The sequence below is a fragment of the Leopardus geoffroyi genome, chromosome A3, assembly GCF_018350155.1.
Source record: "Leopardus geoffroyi isolate Oge1 chromosome A3, O.geoffroyi_Oge1_pat1.0, whole genome shotgun sequence".
NCBI classification, from domain to species: Eukaryota; Metazoa; Chordata; class Mammalia; order Carnivora; family Felidae; genus Leopardus; species Leopardus geoffroyi.
In genome coordinates, this window is record NC_059336.1 from 127,167,569 (window position 1) to 127,191,129 (window position 23,561).

General features: G+C 35.8%; 1 pseudogene; it reads left to right on the forward strand.

The window, feature by feature from the left end:
• The first annotated feature begins 3,151 nt into the window (after positions 1 to 3,151).
• LOC123581756 lies at positions 3,152 to 3,245 on the forward strand (annotated as a pseudogene).
• The last annotated feature ends 20,316 nt before the right edge of the window (positions 3,246 to 23,561 follow it).

Genomic DNA, 23,561 nt, shown 5'->3' on the forward strand with positions numbered 1-23,561 from the left:
GTTTGCGAAAACTTTGACACAAATGTTGAATTTCTATTTTTAGGATTAGTTTAGGTTTGCCAGGTTTCTAAAGAGTCTCACACCTCCATAAGGAACTTTACATTGTTTGTTACCATGGGTCTGGACTCACGTGAATAAAATGGAGTATTGGACACTGTGTCTAGGGAGAAAAAAGCAAATTAATAGCAAGAAACCTATTATCACAGGAGGCTTGAATATAAGGCAGTAGGTCTTGACACCTAACTGTGTCAACTAAAAATCAGCAGGATGTGATGATGTCTTCCTCTACTAAACTTCTAAGTGAACTCAGTTATGCCTTGGTGTCATAGCATTGTTTGTCCAGGGAGATTGGTAGAGCTTCCTGTCCTTGTGGATGGTATCTGTTCATATAACTTATTAGTTTTGCAATAATAAAGCATAACGGTTGTCAAGCACTTAAATGTTTTTCCTGCGAGTGGTCCCTGGGAAAATAATCAGAAACATTGTAGACTATTCATTAATAATTTATGTGGAAGTTCTTAGTCTTCTGTTTATTACAGATCTCATGTTTTTAAGAACTTTGAGCAGTGCATCTGATTGCTTCAATTCTGTTTCTGCACAAACTTTGGTCAGTTTAGGTTTTCACGATTCATTTTAATATTCTGCTACCCATGGATGTGGGGAGTGAAATCATTGGTAAATCTTCGACTTCACGTACTTCCTTTACACTCTATCTTTAAGTTGCATACCCCAATAACTTAAAAAAATTTTTAATGTTTATTTATTTATTTTTGAGAGACAGACAGAGAGGGTAGGGGAGGGGCAGAGAGAGAGGGATACACAGAATCTGAAGCAGGATCCAGGCTCTGAGCTGTCAGCACAGAGTCTGAGGTGGAGCTTGAACCCATGAAAGATGAGATCATGACCTGAGCCAAAGCCAGATGCTTAACCCACTGAGCCACCCAGGCGCCCACCCTAATAACTTTTAATAGCAAGTATTCCAACCATGGGACAAAGTCATTTAGAAGTGTCTTGCTTATAGTCATTATGTTAGCTCTTTCACATTGTAAAAATATGCATGTAGTAACTAAATTCTTTTTATGTGAATATTTTAAAAATGTGAATAAAATCAATCACCTTCAAAGGGAAAGATAAACCAGCCTCTTTGTTTTTAGAACTTTCTTACATTTAAGACTTGAAAAATAGTACAGATTTCATAATACTTTTGAGCAATGCTGGAAAAATTTGGAGCATACTAATCATGCTAAATATTCTTAATAGCTCTTTTTGTTTTTATGTCTGTACCATGAATTACAGGACCAAGATGAGAGAGTAAATTCTTCGGTGTTACTAAATGGTTGAGAAATGTCAAAGGTAATCTATATGTAAAAGTCACTCTGAGCACATTAGCTTTAAAAATCAATGCTGTAGGGGCGCCTGGGTGGCTCAGTCGGTTAAGCGTCTGACTTCAGCTCAGGTCATGATCTCACATGATCTCAGCTCAGGTCTGTCTCAAAAATAAATAAAACATTAAAAAAAATTTAAAAAAATCAATGCTGTAAAGATCATATACATATGCACACACACACACACACACAAAATTATATTATATATAATAGTATTTAGTTTTTCTCTATATATTCTCTACTATATATATGTATATATACACACACACTATATATATATTATACTATATATATAGTGTATATATATATACACACACACACTATATACATATATATATTCAAAATAGGGACCTGATTTTGAAGGGCAATATCCAAATGACTTGACAAAGTAGAACTGTTAGTTGTTAAAGATAAAATTTCCTGAGAATAGAAAATAGTCATGGGGCGCCTGGGTGGCTCAGTCGGTTGAGCAACCGACTTCAGCTCAGGTCATGATCTCATGGTTTGTGAGTTCGAGCCCCGCGTTGGGTTCTGTGCTGACAGCTCGGAGCCTGGAGCCTGTTTTGGATTCTGTGTCTCCCTCTTTCTCTTTTCCACCCCCACTCGTGCTCTGGCTTTCTCTCTCTCTCTCTGTCTCTCTCTCTCTCTGTCTCTCAAAAATAAATAAACATTAAAAAATTAAAAAAAAAAAAAAAGAAAATGGTCATTGCTCTAGTTGCACAATTAGAGGACACATTTTCCAGCAACCAAGAAGAAGCAAAGTGTCCTCTGTGAAACTAATGAAACTTAAGCATTGAGATCTCTCAACTTAACCCTGTGTGCAACGTAAAAACCTTTAAATATTTAAGCTCCTTTAGAACTGAACAGTCCTGATTGTTTTTACAATTGCTCATATCCTCTTGAGCTAACACCAATGCACAATAAGAGCCTGGTGAATGTTAGCAAAGCTTTGAGAGGTAGGAGAAACACTCTGGTGAAAGTAACAGGTTCTGCCAGCTGGGCAACCTGCACGGAAGGCAAAAAGGAAATTTTGATAACTAATTTGCAATCATTTACTAACTCATAGCTGGAGACCAATTTTATTTTCTCAGAGCTACAGGTTTTCTTTCTGAATTACACAAAAACTTTAAAATTAACTTTAATATAACTTGAATTATACACATATATACAATACAGTCATATTACATACTATATTTAAATGATATTGTTTGATCTTCAACAAAATTACTTTATCAAGCACCTTATAAGAAAACATTTATCATGCGTTGATTCTGCCAATTTAGCTTGAGTGCTATGAAGAATGAACATGTTCATACATTGAGAAGAATACACAGGGAATGTATGGTACCTCTTTGTACTCCTCGTTTTTCTCAGGCTCACTTTTTACTTCCTAGTCCTTGTATCTCTTAAATTTATTTCCACTTTTTTTGTTTTTTTTCTGACATTGATTTTTCTTTTAAATTGTTGAACACAGATACAGAAATTATAAGCATGGATTGCAAAATTATTAAAATTAATGAAACAAAACAGCAGGTTTAGTGTTGGAAATCTCCATTATTTTACATTACCTTATAACCAATTCCATCAACATGTTTTCAACATGTTTATTTATCTATGTGTTGGTAATGTAGCTGTTTTTCTGTCCTAATTTCAGGATTAAGTGCTATTTTTATTTATTATGCTTAATATCTATGTATGTCAATTTTAAATACTAGGTATTAGAGGCCTTATAAAAATATATATACGATTATTAAAACACGTGCCCTGTGCTCGCTTTGGCAGCACATATACAAAAATTGTGATGATAGAAGATAAGTAAGTCCCCTGCATGAGCAAATTTGTGAAGCATTCCATGTTTTTTAAAAAATGCATCCCCTAATTTATTAATCTCAAGGTGAAATTAAATTCTCCAAATGGTTAATAATAAATCATTAAAAATATACTTAAGGTAACCAAGGAGAACAATCCTAGGAAATGTATTATTGAAACTATATCCCCCCAAACACAATATACTATGTATCTTTGTTTTAGTAATTTAATATTATGACACATGTTTCATTTCCAGCTCTTAGTATTATTGGTACAACTAAGGACATGGTTGAGTGTTAATTTTTGACAAACAGTTGAAGTTTTTGCCTATTAGAGAGATGACTGGTAGATGAGTTCCTATATCTGAAACATATCTCAAATATTATCTAGGGTTCAATACTTTAATTTCAGAATAAAGAGATTGAAGTTCATATTAATTTATTTAAAGCCAGCATAGAGCAAATTAACTGCAGAGTCAAGATGGGAAAGTGAGATTCTTAGGACATTTGTTCAATGTCATGCTGGGGGGTAAAAACCAGAAAGCCCTCCAAATGGGAGAAATGGGACCTAGCCCATGTGGGTTCAGATCAGGGCTCAGGACTGGGCTCTGAGAACACTGCCCACCCTGCTGGTACCAGACGCTAAAGAGGGAATTTCCAAGCAGACACTCTAAGAAAAAGTGTCCTATAGAAGAGTGGGGCCAACGCAGGTATTCCACTTGCTTGGGTTTAAAGATAATAGTTCCCCATGGCACTTGGAAAGTCACACTCAGCAAACAATTGCACTGTTAATACAAGCTTGCACAAAGTGCAATAGGAGCTCAAAGAAGGGAACAATTTATTTTGTCTGGTAAAGGAGGAGGAAGGCTTTGTGAAAGGTGTGTTGATTTGAGGACGGTCTTCAGAGATTAGAGGACTTTTTTAGTCTTTTCAATCAGAAAGATCACATGTGTGAAATTCTGTTTATGTGAATAGATTTTGTCTTAGTCGTTTGGATCACTGTAACAATTTACCATAGACTGAGTGGCTTATAACCAAAAAGAAAGTTATTTCTCACAGTTCTAAAGGCTGGGGAGTGCAAGATCAAGCTACCAGTAGATAAAGTATCTGGTGAGGTGGTCCCACTTCCTGGTTCATAGATAGCTGTCTTCTCACTGTTTCCTCACATGACAGAAAGACAAGAGAGCTCTCTGAGGTCTCCTTTATAAGGTAACATACTAATCCCATTCATGTCGGTTCCGCCCTTACGACCTAATGACTTCCTCAACTCCCCATCACCAAATGCCATTCCACTGGGGATTAGGTTGTAACATATACATTTTGGGAGACACAAACATTCAGTCTATAGCATATTTGTTAGATTTGAGACACAATGAAAGATAAATGTGGCAGGAATATGCATGAGTCAAGGATTAGTAAATGAAGACAGAATGGTGAATGATGAATTCAATATGCTGAGTTGCATGATTAGGAATGATGGATGATATTGGGCCTCGAGACAGGGGAGTCCATAATGGGAGCCATTGACTAGAATGAGAGGTGCATGAAGGCATATGGTGGGGGTGAGCTTACAGCAGTTAGAGGGTCCAGAACAAGAGGGATCTTGTATCTTATACTAAAGCAATAATTATCAAACTAAATGTATTTAAAGGTCACCTCAAATGTGGAAACAAAGTTTTCATTTTGGTTGAATTAGAAATAGCCAGAGTCAACTTTATTTGACTCTCAGTCCATTGAATTATGTTTTTTTTTCTTTCCAGAAAAGGAGAGAAAAAATAGTGAGATAATTGACAAAGTAAATAACCAGCACATTTCATAAACTAACAGTGCTTTCTACAATAAATATGCCTTATGAGTCATGCAATTCTCTCAACATATTTACAAATTTTTGATAATAGCACAAGGCTTGGGGTTAAAGGATTACATACCAGATAAGTAAATACAGGCTTTATATAAATACAATTTGATGTCAAGGGAATCATTTTTTATTTTGACTATCAGTAAAACACAACAGAAAATATCTATAATCTATGATAAACATGCTTGAATTTAATCTCACTCCAAACATTTGACTCAATCAAAATTTCTTTTTGTTTAGATCATTGGGTCTTAAATATTCTGTATTAGATAGCTTTCTCAACAGAAAGTAAAGCAACTTTTAGCACAGTACTGAATTATTATTAGCTCTAAGGATTATTAGCTTTTAGGATTACCAGGTTAATCCAACCCAAGGAGGAGGTTGTGGGAACCTCCAATCTGTAGCCAATTGGTCAGAACCACAGGTAATAAGTAACCTGGTTTTCAGTTGACATCTGAAGTATCGGAGGGTAGTCTTATGGGACTGAGCCCTAAACCTGTGGAATCTGATTCTATCTCCAGGTAGATAGTGTCAGGATTGAGTTAAATTGTAGGACACCCAACTGGTGTCCAGAGAATTATTTGTTGTTGGTGTGGGAGAACTCTTCACCACCTGCCACTGCCTCCTAATGGAATTGGCACTAGAACCTAAAAGACTTCCTAATTTGTGAAAGAGAACATTACCAATATAATTTGAAGCTACTTGTGTATCTAATTCCAATCACATCACCTGCTCTTTACCTGAATTACTACTAACCTAATTTTTTAAATCATTCTCATGTTTTTTTAAAAAATAATGTATTATGTAACTATCTTTAAGTAATTGTTTAATTTTGTGAGTTTTACAAAAATATTAGTTAACTTTTCATATCACTTCTTTTTATTTTGTATGTTGATGCATAAAGCCACAGTTAATTCAATTCATTGCTGTAAAATATTTCATGGTATAAATATCGATATTTATATAGTCTTTGGATAGTGAAGCTGAGTTAAATATTTTGCTATTATATACAATGAAGCTATAAAAATTCTGGTATGTCTCCTAGGGAACATGTAGAGATTTGTCTCTAGCATATTCCTACTTGAATTGTACGTACGTATATTTTCAGCTCTATCATATAATGCCACATTAGTTTCCAAATTAATTTAACTTTCCAATTTATATTCTCTGTTGCAGTGTCCCTATTGCTCTACATCCTTGCCAATGAACTTTACTTTTTACTAAATGGTAGATGTATAATATCTTATTATGTCTCTAATGTATATTTCCTTGGTCACTAATGCGGCTACACAAGTTTTTATTATTTATTGACCATTTACATTTCCTCTATATAAAAGGTCTGTTATTATTATTATAGTATTTATTTTAAAAATACATTTATGATATTAAGCCTTCCTTAATTACATGTGTTGTATATATCTTCTCATATTTTGTGGTTAGTTTTTCACTTTTTATGATGTTTTTGATGAATAGAAATTCTTATTCATTTATATGTTCATTGATTCACTGATTTATTTATACATTCATTCAACAAGCATTTACTGGATATTGGAGTACTTTGGAAGACAAAATAAAACAAAACCTCTTCTCTTGTTGAGTTTTTCCAATAAAGGAAGACAAACAACAAACAATGCACTAACTAAATTATAGGGTATGTTTGAAGCTAATAAGTATTATAAGAAAAAATAGAGTAAAGAAATTGGAAGTTGGAAGGTATATCAGTAGGCCTCATTTAGAAAATGACTTTTAAGCAAAGACTTGAGGAAGATAGGGCATTAGCCTTGAGATAACTGGTGGAATAGTATTTCGGGGGCATTAGTGCAAAGGCTCTTAGTTGTGTTCAAGGAAAAACAAAGAGATCAACATGGCTGGAGCAGAGTAAGTGAGGGAAAGAGGAGTAGAATAGGCTAGAAAGGTAAGAATGTTCAGAATGGGTAAGATCTTTTAGGCCATCATAGAGGCTTCAACTTTTATTTTGATTAATATTGGGCTAATAAATTGCAATGGACAAAGGTTGTTATAACCCTGGCAAGAGATGATAGTGCTTGGATCTGTGGTAGTGATGTGAGTAGTGAGAAAACATTGGATTATGGATTTCTTTTTGTAAAGAATTTATTTAAAAAGAGAATTTGTGGAGCACCTGGGTGGCTCAGTTGGTTAAGCATCTGACCTTGGCTCAGGTCATGATCTCACAGTTTATGGGTTCGAGCCCCGTGTCAGGCTCTTTGCTGACAGCTTGGAGCCTGGAGCCTGCTTTGGATTCTGTCTCCCTCTCTCTCTCTCTCTGCCGCTCCCCCACTTGCCCTCTGTCTCTCTCTCTCAAAAATAAATAAACATTAAAAAAATATTTAAAAAAGAATTAAAAGAAGAATTTGCATAAGGAATGAAAGGAGAAAAGTCAAGGGCAATTCCAAATGTGATCCCAAGATTTTCAGCTTGAGCAATTTGAAGGATTGATGCATTAATCTATATAGGAAGGACTGTGGGCAGGACAGATTTTGGGGGAAGATTTAAGAGTTCATTTTGGACATGATAAGTTTGAGATGTGTATGAGATTTTCATTGGATAGATAGTTTTACATGTGAGTCTGGATTTTGAGAGGGCAATTTGAGCTGGTGATATAAATTTGGAAGTTTTTGGGAAAAAAGTGGTATTTAAAGTTATAAAAGACATGAGACCACTAAAGGAGTGAGTATAAATAGAAAAGGGAAGACCGCAAAAGACTGAGTCCCTGGGCACAAGGTTAAGAGGTCATGTAGATAGGGGACTTGTGAAAGAGCAACCAGTGAATTAAGAGGAAATTCAATAGAATATAATGAAAGGGATAGCAAATAAAGGAGAGTGATCAACTGTGGCAAATACTCTCTTGATAGTCCAAAATGAAGGACAAAGATTGACCTTGTGCTTATCAATGTGGAAGTCACTGGTGACTTTGACAAGAACTGTTTCAGTAGAGTGGTGAGATGAAAAGATAGGAAAAGGTGGTCAGAGAAATGCATAACATTGAGATTATGAAGGGGCTGCAATTATTAGTAATAAATTCCAAGGCATGATGATGGGAAAGGAGTGGCTGAGGTATCATGACAGATATGATTCTTCCTTTGCAAAGTTTCTAGTGATTTAACAACTATTGATGATCACTGCATATTCATTATTTCATTAGGAGTTGCAAAATGATGATATATGTCTGTTATTCTTTCTTTCTTTATTAAATGGAATATTTCTTAAATTTTTTTAATGTTTATTTACTTTTTGAGAGAGAGAGAGAGAGAGACAGAGAATGAGCAGGGGAGGGGCAGAGAGAGAGACAGAGACACAGAATCTGAAGCAGGCTCCAGGCTCCGAGTTGTCAGCAGAGAGCCTGATGTGGGGCTCAAACTCACAGATGGCAAGATCATGACCTGAGCTGAAGTCAGACACTTAACCCACTGAGCCACCTAAGCACCCCTTCATTTATTAAATGGAATATTTATTTTTTTTAAATATTTTTTAATGTTTATTTATTTTTGAGGAGAGAGAGAGAGAAACAGAAACAGAACATGAGTGGGGGAGGGACAGAGAAATTAGAGAGACACAGAATCTGAAGCAGTCTCCAGGCTCTGAGCTGTCAGCATAGAGCCCAATGCGGGGCTCAAACTCATGACTGAGATCATGACCTGAGCTGAAGTCGGATGCTCAACCGATTGAGCCACCCAGGCATCCCAAATGGAATATTTCTTTTAAAAACATATTAACTATTTTGTTATCCTGAAGTACAATTTGCACTTTTGAATAAATACTTGATTCTTTTCTTTTATTTAATGGTTTTTGGTATAATGTATTTGTTCCCTAGAATCCTTCATAGGTGGTTTATGATTTTTTGTTTAAATATTATGAACTGATAGATTTTAACTATTTGATATTTCCATTGCAGCTATTGTTTTTGTGCTCAAATTTCCCATCTTTGGCCAATATTGGGCCTCCTCCCTTGTTCCCCTAGTCTTTTTGACATGGCTACAGTAGTCTTTGGCAGCTTCATTGCTTTCTGATATGGCAAGGTGTTCTAAGATCAACCTTTATGGTTTCTTTTTGAGGTCTGGCTCAGTCACTTCTCCAAGTAACCCTTGTTTCTTTCGGTGGGAAATACTAATTACAAACCATATTTTTTTTGCTAATTGTAAACATTTGTTTTATATTCTAAATATCTACATTTAAAAAATGTTTATTCATTTATTTTGAGGAAGACAGAGAGAGTGAGGGAGGGGCAGAGAGAGAAGGAGAGAGAATTCCAAGCAGGCCCTGTGCTGTCAGCACAGAGCCTGCCGTGGTGCTCAATCTCACAACTGTAAGGTCATGACCTGAGCCAAAATCAAGAGCCGATGCTTAACCGACTGAGCCACCCAGGTGCCCCTAAATATCTACATTTAAAGTCTTTCTGAACTTTTAAAAATGATTACTTTCACACTTATGCTTTGTCTTCTTGTGTGTCTTATAGTTTTTCATTGGTAGCTCATATTTAGAAATTTATTTATGTAACTGTTTTGTTGCTTGGGTTGACAGTATTTTTCTCTGAAAGAGATTTGCCTTGGTGATGCTACAGATTTGGGTCCATTATAAGAGTAGTTTGTTTTTATATTTTGTTCTAAGCAAATAGTGTGAATTTAAGCCATCAACTTACATGAAAAACCAGATAATGGTTATGGATACTCAGGGTGAATGATTTTATTTCTTCACAGAATGACAGCTAAGACAAAGAAGTATTTTTGTTATCTATTCCCTTCCCTTCCCTTCCCTTCCCTTCCTTTCCCTTCCCCTTCCTCTTCCGCTTCACCTTTCCCTTCTCTTTCCCTTTTCCCTTCCCCTTTCTCCTTTCCCCTTCTCCTTCCCCTTCCCTTTTCCCCCTCTCCTTCCCCTTCCCCTTCTTCTTTCCTTTCCTTTCCTTTCCTTTCTTTTCCTTTCTTTTCTTTCCTTTCTTTTCCTTCCCTGTCCTTCCTCCCTTCCTTCCTTCCTTCCTTCCTTCCGAGACTTGGGGTTGATTTCATGGTATCTTTGTGATCAAATTTCTCACTCTGGTTCACCTTTTTGAATCTATGTTCTCCCTTTCTCCCCCGAGGCTTCATGAGTTTCCTCTAAGTTTGTTAATATGAATCTACTCATTTATCTAGTACTTTTAGAAATTTTTGGTTACTGTTTTCAGGATTTTTCATTCATACTATTGCCAGATACTGAAATTCTTTAGAACTTAAATAGCTTTTTATGCTTTCTCTCTCTCTCTCTCTCTCTCTCTCTCTCTCTCTCTCTCTCTTTCCAGGAGACTTACTCTTTCTGAGTAAGAGGTTAAAGTATAGACTACTGAACTCGGACCCAAGGATTCTGGTTTGCTAGGCCTAGGCTAAAGCCAGGAATATATATCTTTTTCCCCTTCAATAAGAACCTTAAAAGATTCTGATGCAGTTGTTCTGTGAATCATGCTTTGAGAGACACTGTACTAAGAATTTTGTATTTTTTTTTTTAACATATAGGCAATTAGGAATTAGCAAATGATATCAATCATGGATATAAACCCATTAGTTTTTTGTTTGCTTTTTTTTAATTTTTTTTTCAACGTTTATTTATTTTTGGGACAGAGAGAGACAGAGCATGAACGGGGGAGGGGCAGAGAGAGAGGGAGACACAGAATCGGAAACAGGCTCCAGCCTCTGAGCCATCAGCCCAGAGCCCGACGCGGGGCTCGAACTCACAGACCGCGAGATCGTGACCTGGCTGAAGTCGGACGCTTAACCGACTGTGCCACCCAGGCGCCCCTAAACCCATTAGTTTTAAGATTACTCTGGTAGTATTATAAAGAGAATGGACTAAAGTGGGAGAAACAGGTGGTTAGAAAACTAGTAAGGGAGTGCTTGAAATAGTTCTAATAAAACATGAGAGAGAGTGTGTGGCCACTGGACATTTCTAAGGTAAAATATAATAATTATATCCAATAAGGGATACAAGAGAGAAGGAGAAGTCAGTGATGATTCTGAAGTTTATTTCTTTTGTATTTTGAAAGGCATTTGATTTCAGAGAGATGGATTCTGTTCAGGGCTCAACTCTTCTATATTTAGAATTTTATGTTATCTTAGGAAATAGTACTTGAATATGCAATGAAAATCACCTCATGACATTTTCTAAAAGAATATGAAATACACGCACACACATAATAGGGAGGTACTTTTATGCCTATCATGATTGTGTATACTCTAAGCTTGATATTTGGAAGGTAAATGTTATGCAACATCATTATAAATGTTTTCCCTTTTGGCATTTGGGAGAATCACAACAGAACTTTTTTAAGTAGAATTAGAAAAAAGCCTAATTCATAAAACGAAATGTCATAAGGGATCAAAAGCAGCTCTGTGACTATGGTTCATGAGGTAAAATCAGGATGATTTTCTGACAGTTTCCAAAATAGCCTAATAAAAGAGAAATGCCATTCCAAATACACTTGAGCAATAGGAGCCAAATATAGGATAGCAGTTGCTACACTTTTTACTCTAAACCTCATTCTGAAGGGTGTTTAAAGCCAATCATATTTACCTAGAACACCATGTGGTCATCTTGTCTTATCATGTGGTCATTTTGTGCTGGTAATCTTATCATTGCATCCAACACAATGATATGTTAGGGGTGGTATAAACAAGGTAGCGAGCACATCACACCCATGGTCTTCTTGCTCTGAAAGCACATTGAAGGAATAATTTTGAAAATCTTAATTAGAATCTCTTCTAACACAAACTTGATGAATTTTTCCCCTTTACCTTTTATTTCCTGGAATGTTCACTTTCTGTGAAGCTTTCCATAACCATTCTCTATTTCAATAGCTCACAAGTCTGAAGGAGAGTTGAGTCCTTTAGGAGGGAGTTTTAAACAACACCATGTTATGTACATGTAACTCTCTATTTGTCATAAGAATTCACATTAAGTGAGGTTCAGAAACTTTAGTGGAGAAGTAGGAAATGTGAATTTTCTAGCCCAGCTTTTAAGGAAAAGATAGATTTTTATTTGCTCAACAAGTTGTATCAGGTTTAAATTTTCAACATAAGTTCTTTTTTGAAAAGCCAGCAATAGATATACTTTTAAAGTTTCCTTAAGTATTTAGCCAGTATATTTATAGATTTTCCACTCTGGGAAAGACTCATAAGTCTTTCTGATATGCGTTTTTTTTTTCACTTTATTAACTCAGAAGAACCCTCAAATACTGAAGATCTAATGAGGTTCTTCAACAATGACAATGTCATAAGACTAAGTTGCTGCAAGAAAAGAACCTCACTTGGTAATGATTTTATTTTAATATTTATTTAAATTCTAGTTAACATATAGTGTAATATTGGTCTCAGGAATAACATTTAGTGATTCGTCACTTATATTATAACACTCAGTGCTCATCAAAAGTGCCCTCTTTAATACCCATAACCCATTTAGCCCGTCTTCCCACTCACCTCCCCTCCAGCAACCCTCAGTTTGTTCTGTGTAGTTAAGAGTCTCTTATTGTTTGCTTCCCTCTCCCCCAATCCCTTCCCCTATGTTCACCTGTCTTCTTTCTTAAATTCCCCATATGAGTGAAGTCATATGGTATTTTTCTATGACTGACTTATTTTGCTTGGCATAATACACTCTAGTTCCATCCATGTCGTTGCAAATGGCAAGATTTTATTCTTTTTGATGACTGAGTAATATTCCACTTGTGTGTAATATATACCACATCTCCACATCTTCTTTATCAGTCAATGGAGATTTGGGCTCTCTCCATAGTTTCGTTATTGTTGATAATGCTGCTATAAACATAGGTGCATACACCCCTTTGAATCTGTATTTTTGTATCCTTTGGGTAAATACCTCGTAGTTCAATTGCTTGGTTGTAGGGTTGCTGGATTGTAAGGTAGTTCCATTTTTAACTTTTTGAGGAAACTCCATACTGTATTTCAGAGTGGCTGTACCAGTTTGCATTCCACCAACAGTGTAAGAAGATTCCCCTTTTTCTGCATCCTTACCAACATCTGTTGTTTCCTGTGTTGTTAATTTTAGCCATTCTGACAGGTGTGAAGTGGTATCTCATTGTGGTTTTGATTTGTATTTCCTTGATGATGAGTGGTGTTGAGCATCTTTTAATGTGTCTGTTAGCCATCTAGGTGTCTTTTTTGGAAAAATATCTGTTCATGTCTTCTGCCCATTTCTTAACTGGATTATTTGTTTTTGGGTGTTGAGTTTGACAAGTTCTTTATAGATTTTGGACACTAACCCTTTGCCAGATATGCCATCTGCAAATATCTTCTCCCATTCCATCAGTTGCCTTTTAGTTTTGTTGATTGTTTCCTTTGCTGTGCAGAAACTTCTTATCTTGATGAAGTCCCAATAGTTCATTTTTGGTTTTGTTTCTCTTGCTTCTGGAGACATATCTAGTAAAAAGTTGCTCTGGCCAATGTCAAAGCGCATTCTGCTCTAGGATTTTGATACCTTCCTGTCTCACATTTATATCTTTTATCCATTTTGAATTAATTTTTTGTACGGTGTAAGAAATTGGTCCAGTTTCATTCTTCTGCATGTCGCTGACCCATTTTCCCAACAGCATTTGCTGAAAAGATTGTCTTTTTTCCATTGGGTATTCTTTCCTGCTTTGTCAAGGATTAGTTGACCACATAGTTGTGGGTCCATTTCTGGATTTTCTATTCTGTTCAAATGATCTATGTGTCTGCTTTTGTGCCAGTACTATACTGTCTTGATGACTACAGCTTTGTAATATAGCTTGAAGTCCAGAATAGTGATGTCTCCAGTTTTGTTTTTCTTTTTCAGGACTTCTTTGGCTATACAGGGTCTTTTGTAGTTCCATACAAATTTTAGGATCATTTGTTCTAGCTCTGTGAAAAATGCTGGTGGTATTTTTATATGGATTGTTTACTTGGTAATGATTTTATACTGAAGTGATTTATATCAGGGGGAAGTTCACTACTGTGTGGTATTAGGTGGAGCTTTGGAGACAAGTATGGGTGTTACCAGTTGTATGACTATGTAACCTCTTTTTGTCTTAGTTAATTCACCTATAAAATGGGGAGTAAAATATTTATCTCCTAACGTTCTCTTGAGGATTGAAGGAGATGCTACAGGTAAACCTCTTAGTGCACAGTAGACTTCCAATAAAATATATCTGCTAGACATTAAGTACTTTTCACAGTGCAATTGCAAAACTTATCATAAAAAGAATTTATTCTAGTCTCTTTGGGGTAATCCTGTTCAAAGTCCGTGTTGAATAGTTTTTAAAATCAAGATATCATTCCCTTCATTGTTGTTTGCTGTTAATTGCTTTCCTCTGTGGAACCAGTGCTTGTAGAGTCAGTTGCTCCCAAGAGTGTCTCATGGTTGCTGGTTTTCAATAGATGCTTTGAATCATGGAATCTTAGAGCATTGAGGGATTTGGGGATCACCGTTCAATTTAACTATCTCTTTGTATGTATGTGTGTGCTTTGTCACATGAGAATCCTGAAGCACATATTAAGAAAACAACATAGGCTTTGGAGTCATGCCTGAATGAGATTCCCAACTCTGTCATTAACTAGCTGTGTATATCTGGGTAAATCACCTTATTTCTCTGAGACTGTTTCTTCATTTGAAAAATTGGTAAATAGTTGTAAAAAATAAATCATATATCATATATTTAAAAACCTAGCAGAGTGTCTGATGCTGTAGAGTTTAATGTTAGTCTAAAAGAACTTAACCAAGATCACAGTGTTAGTAATGTTAGAAGATTTTTGCCGTATTACAGATATCCTGATTCCAAGTCTGGCATTGTTTCCATAGCCTTAAAGGGGAGACATTGCAAAGAAGGAGGTTAAGTCTGCAACAAAGGCATGTATAAAGAGTTATCAGGTCACAGAACAGTAAATGCTTGTTTCCAAAATAAATAAATGTAAAAGGCAAACAACAGACAAGGAGAAGCTAGTTTCAATACACATAACCAAAACAAGTTAGTATCCCTCAAAGAAAAGTCTCCAATAAACCAATAAGAAAAGGACTTTTTGGGTAAATGGATTGAGACTATGATTAGAATGTATGCAAAGAAGAAGGCTGGTGAAGTAGGATTTTACAATATGGCTTTTTGGGTCAAAAAGTATTACTGAGTTTAGTGAGATAGCTGCTTTTTCTCACTCTATTTGCTAATAGCCCCAAACACCTCTGCTGCCTCATTGCCAGTCAATAGAAAGATCTAACACAGTCCATGGCATTCAGTACCTCCTCAATAAATAAATGAATTTGTTGGATAAATAAATGAATTTCCCCCAAACCTTTACTATTTGGTGCCATTCTAGTGGGAAATCTGCTTCTGGTACATCTCTGTTGCCCAGAGAGAGAGAGAGAGTTCTGCCGCTGCCACCAGTTGAGGCAGTTCCCTGCTGATACGTTGGTGCTGACTTGTAGAAACTCCACAACTGTTCCTACTCCTTCTGTGCACATTTCTATGCCCCATTCCCCTTTTCCCATGCTTTTTTACAAAATGAAGAGACTAGTACTTTTTCTGTATTATTTATTTTCTGCTTGACTGGGGACAGTGGAGTGGGTAGAATTGCCACAGCAAGATTGCCTGGTTTCTAATGATTATATTGCACCAGTTCTTTCAATGAACATCTATAGTTCTCTTACTCTCCAGGAAGCACATAACCCTCCAGTGTGTTTCCAAAAGAACTGGGCCAGGTAACAGCTGCCATTTTCTGCCTTATCTCACCTCTTTCTTATGATCTTTATGCATTGTTTATGAGTTGGGTTCACTGTCACACAATCATTCTTTCCTTGTGGTGAATTTTCTCTCAGTGGCTTTATAACCTCTGCAGACTGGCTCTGTTAACACTGATTTCTTAGTCTGTTGGACACATCGTGTACATGTTCATACTTGTCAAGATTTAAGGTTTTTCCCTTGAAGTCACTCATCTCCTATGTAAATGGGAACACAGGTAAAGCTACAGTCTCACTCCATTCACTGAATATTACTGATTCTCAGCCTAGATGTGGTAATAATAACTACTGGCAAAGTTGTGAGGATTAGTGAGATAACATAACACCAGGCAGATGGTAGGTAGGCTTCTCAGTAATGGAAACCATATCATCAGAGATTGTGAGCAGATTTGCTAGAGCTAAATAGAGGACTCGGTGTTAGAAAAAAAAAATAAGATTATGGCAGACTATCAAGGCAAGGACTTAGGCAAAGAGAAAAAAAATACTGGATTACAAAAAAAGAGGGGGATAGTATTGACAAAGCAAAAGTAAAGCTGCTAGAATTTGGTTGTAAGGCCGGTATAGGAGGTCTTAGACAAATTCAACTCTGGTAAGTCTACTAAATACTGTGCTAGGATTCTTTACCATCATGCGCCACTGATGATCTGTGTCTCCCCAGCCAACCAGGATGTTATCCTCTTTGCCCACTCGATGGTAGGTGAATCCACCCCAAATCCTCATTATACCACTTGTTTTCTTGCACTACCTCTGGTATCACTTTTATTTGTCTAGGATCTTTGAGAAGCAGACTCCAAAACAGGATTAGATATGTAAGTGATTTATTAGGGGAAATATATATGAGGACAAATGGGAAGCTAGAGGAGACTGGGAGAGCCATGAGACCATAAATGTTCTGACTTCTGTAAAGGAAAGAGTGTGGTTTTGGGGGGAAAATCAGACTGTATGCAGTTCAAAAAAAGTTTGAACAGTTGATGCTGACTCCTTGAGCCGGATAGCAAACTCTTCAGAAGAGTCCTATGTCAACAACAACAATAATAATAACAATAACACTAATAATTCCTATATCACCGAGAAATAGACCTATCTCCCTTGGTATCCTGACCACACTTGGTCATGCCTCTGAGCACTTGCAGTGATGGAGTTTTGAGTATGGAAGCTGGGGCTTTTGGTCCATTATGCTCCTCACAGTCAAAGGTCTGAGATGTGCACTTCTGTAGCCATTTATCTTCATTAAATATACATGTTAAAATGTTTTAGAAAAACTACTAAAACAAAAAATGAGGAAGATTTTTTTAAAATAACAACAGAAGGAAATAAACAAAAGAGACAGAAAACCAGGACAAATATAAAGCACAAATTGTGGTACTACAAATATATCCCATATATCAGTATTTTGAAAAAGGACTAATTTCTCCATTTGAAAGGCAGAATTTGTTAGATTAGAAAACAGACATATACATGCTTTTAAGTGTCACCTAAAACATAAGGATCTAGAGAAATAGGCAATAAAATAATAGAAAAGATGTAAAAGACAAAACAAACCAAAAAAAAAAATACTGGGTTAGCTATATAAAAACCGGAAGACTTCAAGGAAAAATAAATAAATAATATATACACATATGTGTTACATAAATCTAAACTTATTTGCATACAAGAAGACACATTCAAAATATTTAAAACAAAGCTTGATAGGATTCAAGGGAGAAATTAATCTATCATCATAGAGGGAGGTTATAATATATGGCTCTCAGTTTATGAGTTCAGACTAAAATATGTCAGTAAAGATACACAATATTTAAACATTATACATAATAATCTTGACCTAATGGACATATATGGAATATTATACTTAAAATTTAGATATTTTTTCAAGTCCATGGGCTATTAGGAAAATTGACCACATATTAGACCATGAAGCATGATTCAATAAAATTCAACCAAATCATATCATATTAGAAATCAGTAATCAAAAACATATTAGGAAAAATGCATTCAAAAAAGAAAAAGATAGACTTTAACTAACTCATACATTAAAGAAATAAACATTATGAGCTAAGTACTCAACTTCAAAAGTTAGAAAAACAGAATAAATTCAAAGAAAGTAAAATAAAGGAACTGCTAATGATGAGGTAAAATTAATAGAGATTGAAAATGAAGATAGAGTAGAACCAACAAAGAAAATAGTCATTTTTTGGAAAAAAATAAAATAGATAAACAAACATGACAAGATTGATCAACAAAAAGAGTGAAAGTACAAATAAATATCATTAGGATTAAAAGTGCTCATAAATGTATATGCTGTAGAAATTATGAACTTAATATAAGGATATTTTATTATTTTTAAAATGTTCATTTATTTATTTTGAGAGAGAGAGAGAGAGAGTGAGCAGGAGAGGGGCAGAGAGAGAGAGGGACAGAGAATTTCAAGCAGGTTCTGCACTGTCAGCGTGGAGCTGGACATGGGGCTTGAAACCACGAACTGTGAAACCATGACCTGACCTGAAATCAAGAGTGACTCAAGTAACTGAGCTACCCAGGTGCCCCCATAATCTAAAGATATTATAAAAAAACCTTTATGCCAAGATGTTTAAAGCATAGATGAATTTAAAAAAAAAAGAAAGAAAAACTTAACTTACCCTGAAAGAAAGAAAATCTGAATATTATTATAGTGATAGAGAAACATTGGGCCAAAATGGTTATGTCAATGAGTTTTACTACTATTGAAGGGAGAAGTAATTCCAAAACTTCACAAACAATTAAAAAAAATAGGAAACACAAAATAAAACCAAAAAAGGAATAGTTTGAACTCTTTTTATGAAGTGACAAAGATTTGATGATAGGTAAGAAATCAAGAAACAATAAAGACAACTAGTAATACTGTCATCAGAGACACATGTCGGACATATAAGACGAAACAACAAAGTAAGAGGGGATGTATTTTTGTAGTATTTTTTCTTTGTTATTAAGGAAAATGTCTTTGCAATTGCTTGTTTTTAAAGTAAATATGTTGCTTACAAAAAATAAAATGTCTCTCAGTGTCTCATTCTATATCCTCCAAAGTGGACTGTCCAAAAAATGCAGTTCTCCGTAAGGTTAGAATTTTGCCCTTCAAACATTCAATGTAATCCCAATCAAAATTGCACCAGCATTCTTCTCAAAGCTAGAACAAGCAATCCTAAAATTCATATGCAACCACAAAAGGCTCCGAATAGCCAAAGTAATTTTGAAGAAGACCAAAGCAGGAAGCATCACAATCCCAGACTTTAGCCTCTACTAAAAAACTGTAATCATCAAGACAGCATGGTATTGGCATAAAAACAGACACATAGATCAATGGAATAGAATAGAAACCCCAGAACTAGACCCACAAAAGTATGGCCAACTAATCTTTGACAAAGCAAGAAAGAGTATCCAATGGAAAAAAGACAGTCTCTTTAACAAATGGTGCTGGGAGAACTGGACAGCAACATGCAGAAGAATGAAACTGGACCACTTTCTTACACCATTCACAAAAATTAACTCAAAATGGATAAAGGACTTGAATGTGAGACAGGAAACCATCAAAACACTAGAGGAGAAAGCAGGAAAAGACCTCTCTGACCTCAGCCGCAGCAATTTCTTACTTGACACATTCCCCAAAAGCAAGGGAATTAAAAGCAAAAATGAACTACTGGGACCTCATCAAGATAAAAAGCTTCTGCACAGCAAAGGAAACAATCAACAAAACTAAAAGACAACCAATGGAATAGGAAAAGATATTTGCAAATGACATATCGGACAAAGGGCTAGTATCCAAAATCTATAAAGAGCTCGCCAAACTCCACACCCAAAAAATAAATAATCCAGTGAAGAAATGGGCAGAAGACATGAATAGACACTTCTCCAAAGAAGACATCCAGATGGACAACAGGCACATGAAAAGATGCTCAACATCGCTCCTCATCAGGGAAATACAAATCAAAACCACACTCAGATATCACCTCACGTCAGTCAGAGTGGCCAAAATGAACAAATCAGGAGACTATAGATGCCGGAGAGGATGTGGAAAAATGGGAACCCTCTTGCACTGTTGGTGGGAATGCAAACTGGTGCAGCCACTCTGGAAAACAGTGTGGAGGTTCCTCAAAAAATTGAAAATAGGCCTACCCTATGACCCACCAGTAGCACTGCTAGGAATTTACCCAAGAGATACAGGAGTACTGATGCATAGGGGCACTTGTACCCCAATGTTTATAGCAGCACTCTCAACAATAGCCAAATTGTGGAAAAAGCCTAAATGTCCATCAACTGATGAATGGATAAAAAAATTGTGGTTTATATACACAATGGAGTACTACGTGGCAATGAGAACGAATGAAATATGGCCCTTTGTAGCAACATGGATGGAACTGGAGAGTGTGATGCTAAGTGATATAAGCCATACAGAGAAAGACAGATACCATATGTTTTCACTCTTATGTGGATCCTGAGAAACTTAACAGAAACCCATGGGGGAGGGGGAGGAAAAAAAGAAAAAAAAAGAGGTTAGAGTGGGAGAGAGAGCCAAAGCATAAGAGACTCTTAAAAACTGAGAACAAACTGAGGGTTTATGGGGGGTGGGAGGGAGGGGAGGGTAGGTGATGGGCATTGAAGAGGGCATCTTTTGGGATGAGCACTGGGTGTTGTATGGAAACTAATTTGACAATAAATTTCATATAATAAAAAAAAAAGAATTTTGCCCTTCAAACAACATTCCAAACCATAAGTCTCTTTGTGAATGTCTTTTTTTAAAATTACTATGTGTCCTGTAAGTAAATTAATAAAATAATTTAATATTTATAATAAGTAAGACATTAAATTTGGACCTAATTGCTGTGGTGAAAAAGTGGCCTCACTGTCCTTTATAAGTAATTAGCTTGTTCTAAAGTTTTTCTCCTTCATTTAGATTCTTCTCTTTCAAAGCTCAGTTCATGTCCTATCCCTTCCATGAGTGGTCTCTCCAACTCTTCCAGGTCATGGATCTTGTCTTCCTGAAAATCACTGTTATTTTTATTGTTTCTATCAAAGAGATAAGAATAATAACCTGCAATACAATTTACTGCAGTTAATTCACCAGATGATCAATTTGCTCAGCTTTGCTAGAGTCTTTTCCCCACAGAGTTTCAGTTGGCTGAATATTAATGTTTGATGGGATTCATTACACAATGCAAACTTGGCTCAAAATTCAAGGGTTGGACTTTTCCTTAAATATTCCCCAGTTTCTGTAGGCTTAAACCCTGACTGCATCACTGCTTTTCAAAGTAAAATGGCGTGAAAAACCAGTTTTAGGTGCTTGGCAGTTTTTGATAAATTAGTTATTTAGCAAATTATCTTTGGAAAACTGATGTTTTGGCAAGTTAACCTAGAGCCTCGCCTACTCCCCATTTTTTATGTTCCAGATACAGCACTCATGAGGAAACATAAAGATGAATAAGGGATGGTCTCTGTCTTTTGAGAAAAGACTTTTCAAGTCTGTCTCCCCAGAACTTAGCATAACATATAGTATGTTGTGAATAGGAAATAAATGTTGAATAAATGCATGAATAAATGAGAAACTCAATGTCTGATGGGGGACCCAGGCCATAAATAATTATAATATAGAGTGACATTTCCAATATTAGATGTAAGTTTAAGGCAACTGCTGTTGGTGGAAGCATGGGTAGCAGTAAGAATTAGAGACACAAGAGAAGATATTTAAACAAGATATTTAAACAAGATTATCTTAGTTCTTATGGACCTTCAATCCTGACATGGCTGACTTGAATTTTCTGCTCAAATCTCACAGGACTGATTGAGGTGTCAGGTGGGCTGTGTTCCTTTCTGGAGCTTGGGATAAGAAAACCTAGGGGCCCTGCCATGTGGCCTCTTCTATGCACATCATTGAAACCTGCTTGTTCAAGACCAACAATAAAGTCTCTTCAGTGCATTCTTGCAAGACAGAGTCATATACATTTCACAATTTAATCATGGGAGTGATGAGTCTCCCACCTTTGTCTCATAACCGAGTCACAGGAATGGCATACAATCTCCTTTGCTAAATGGTATCGGTTAGGATCAGGTCACAAGTCCTGCCTACGCTCAAGGGAAGGGGATTGATTACACAATGGTTTGGGTATCAGGAGACAGAAATCCTTGAGGTCCAACTTCGATGTGTTCACAATGAGAGAGCTAGTTGGTAGGGAGAAACAGAAAATGAAACTGACATGTTCGAGGGTGGCAGGAATCATATCTTGAAAATACTTGTATGCCATGTGTGTAACCTAAATACATAGAATTAAACTCACACCAAGGCTTAAGTTTATGCTTACACCCTTGGGGAAAAAGCTTTCTTAAGAAAATTAACAGCATAAACAAGTTTGTACATTGCTGTAAATGTAGAACTATTTGAAAATGTATAACTATTTCCTTTAGAGATAGAGAGAAAAAAAGTAATATATTATTTTAACTTTCTGCTCAGGTAGCTTAAATTGGTTAACTTCTAAAGTTTTGTTCAAAAAAAGATGCACAGACTTTGCACAACCTTTCCTGTCTTTGAGTTATACAACATCAACTTATTTGGAAAACCTTTTTCTTGCTGATCTGTTGGGGCATTAGAGAATCATAAAGATCTGACCTGCATGTTGACTTTTTTCTTTCATTTCTCTCTTTAGAAAAAGAGCTGTAGGGCAAGTGTGTATGCCACCCACTCGTTTTGGAGATACCTTTGCTTTGGGCTTCAAACAGTCAGGTTGAAAGAAATTGCAGTTATATTGGGCTCCTATGTGTACCATAGAAAAATGCAAGACCAGAATGGGTGTCATTTTTTATAATTTGATGAATCTGTTCTTCCCTGATGAGGGAATGGCCCTCCAATGATTAGAATCTAAATCTCCCCCCCCCCCAATTTTTAAGTGATGGAAAATGCCATATATATATATATATATATATATATATATATATATATATATATCACATTAGACAAAAGTATAGAAAACAGCTTAATAAATGCTCATGTACCAGCCAGCACCCATCTTACATAATTACCAGCACTTTGCAAACCTTTTTCATTTATAATTACATCTTTTTTCTTTTCCACAGCCTTAGATTGTGTTAAAGCAAATCTCAGACTAATTGAATTTCATCTCTAATATACTCTAGTATATAATTCCAAAAATAAATACTCTTTTGTGAAATAACCACAAGGCCACTAAGAAATGAAAAAATCAGCAGTTATTCTTTGTCATCAAATATCCAAACAATTTCAAAATTTTCTTAATTGTCTCATTTTATTTTGACAATTGGCTTATTTGAATCAGAATCCTAATAAGGCCCACACTCTGTGTTTCATTAATAAGCCTCAAGTCTTTTTTAGTCTATAAGTACTTTCTCCCTTCCTTTAAAAAATCTTAAAAATTTTTGTTGTTGTGTTATTGTTATCACAGAAACTGGGTAATTTATACTGTCTGGATTTTGCCAATTGCTTCACTATTGAACTTAATTTACCATGCTTCTCTGTCCCCTTTATTTAGGTGTTGCATTCTGCCGAAGGAAATTATAATTTTGTAGGTCAAAATTGTCAAGTATTGACAGTTTTATATGGTTCAACTTAATAATTAGATTTGGAGGTTATGATCAGATTTAGCGTCAAATTTTTGACAAGAATACATAATGGTGAGAATTCATATTTCATTACCTCAGATGGATTTAAGTGTTGAGATTAATCAGTGGGCTCAGGGATCATGAGCTTGATGAAGCCATTATAAAGTTCAGTTT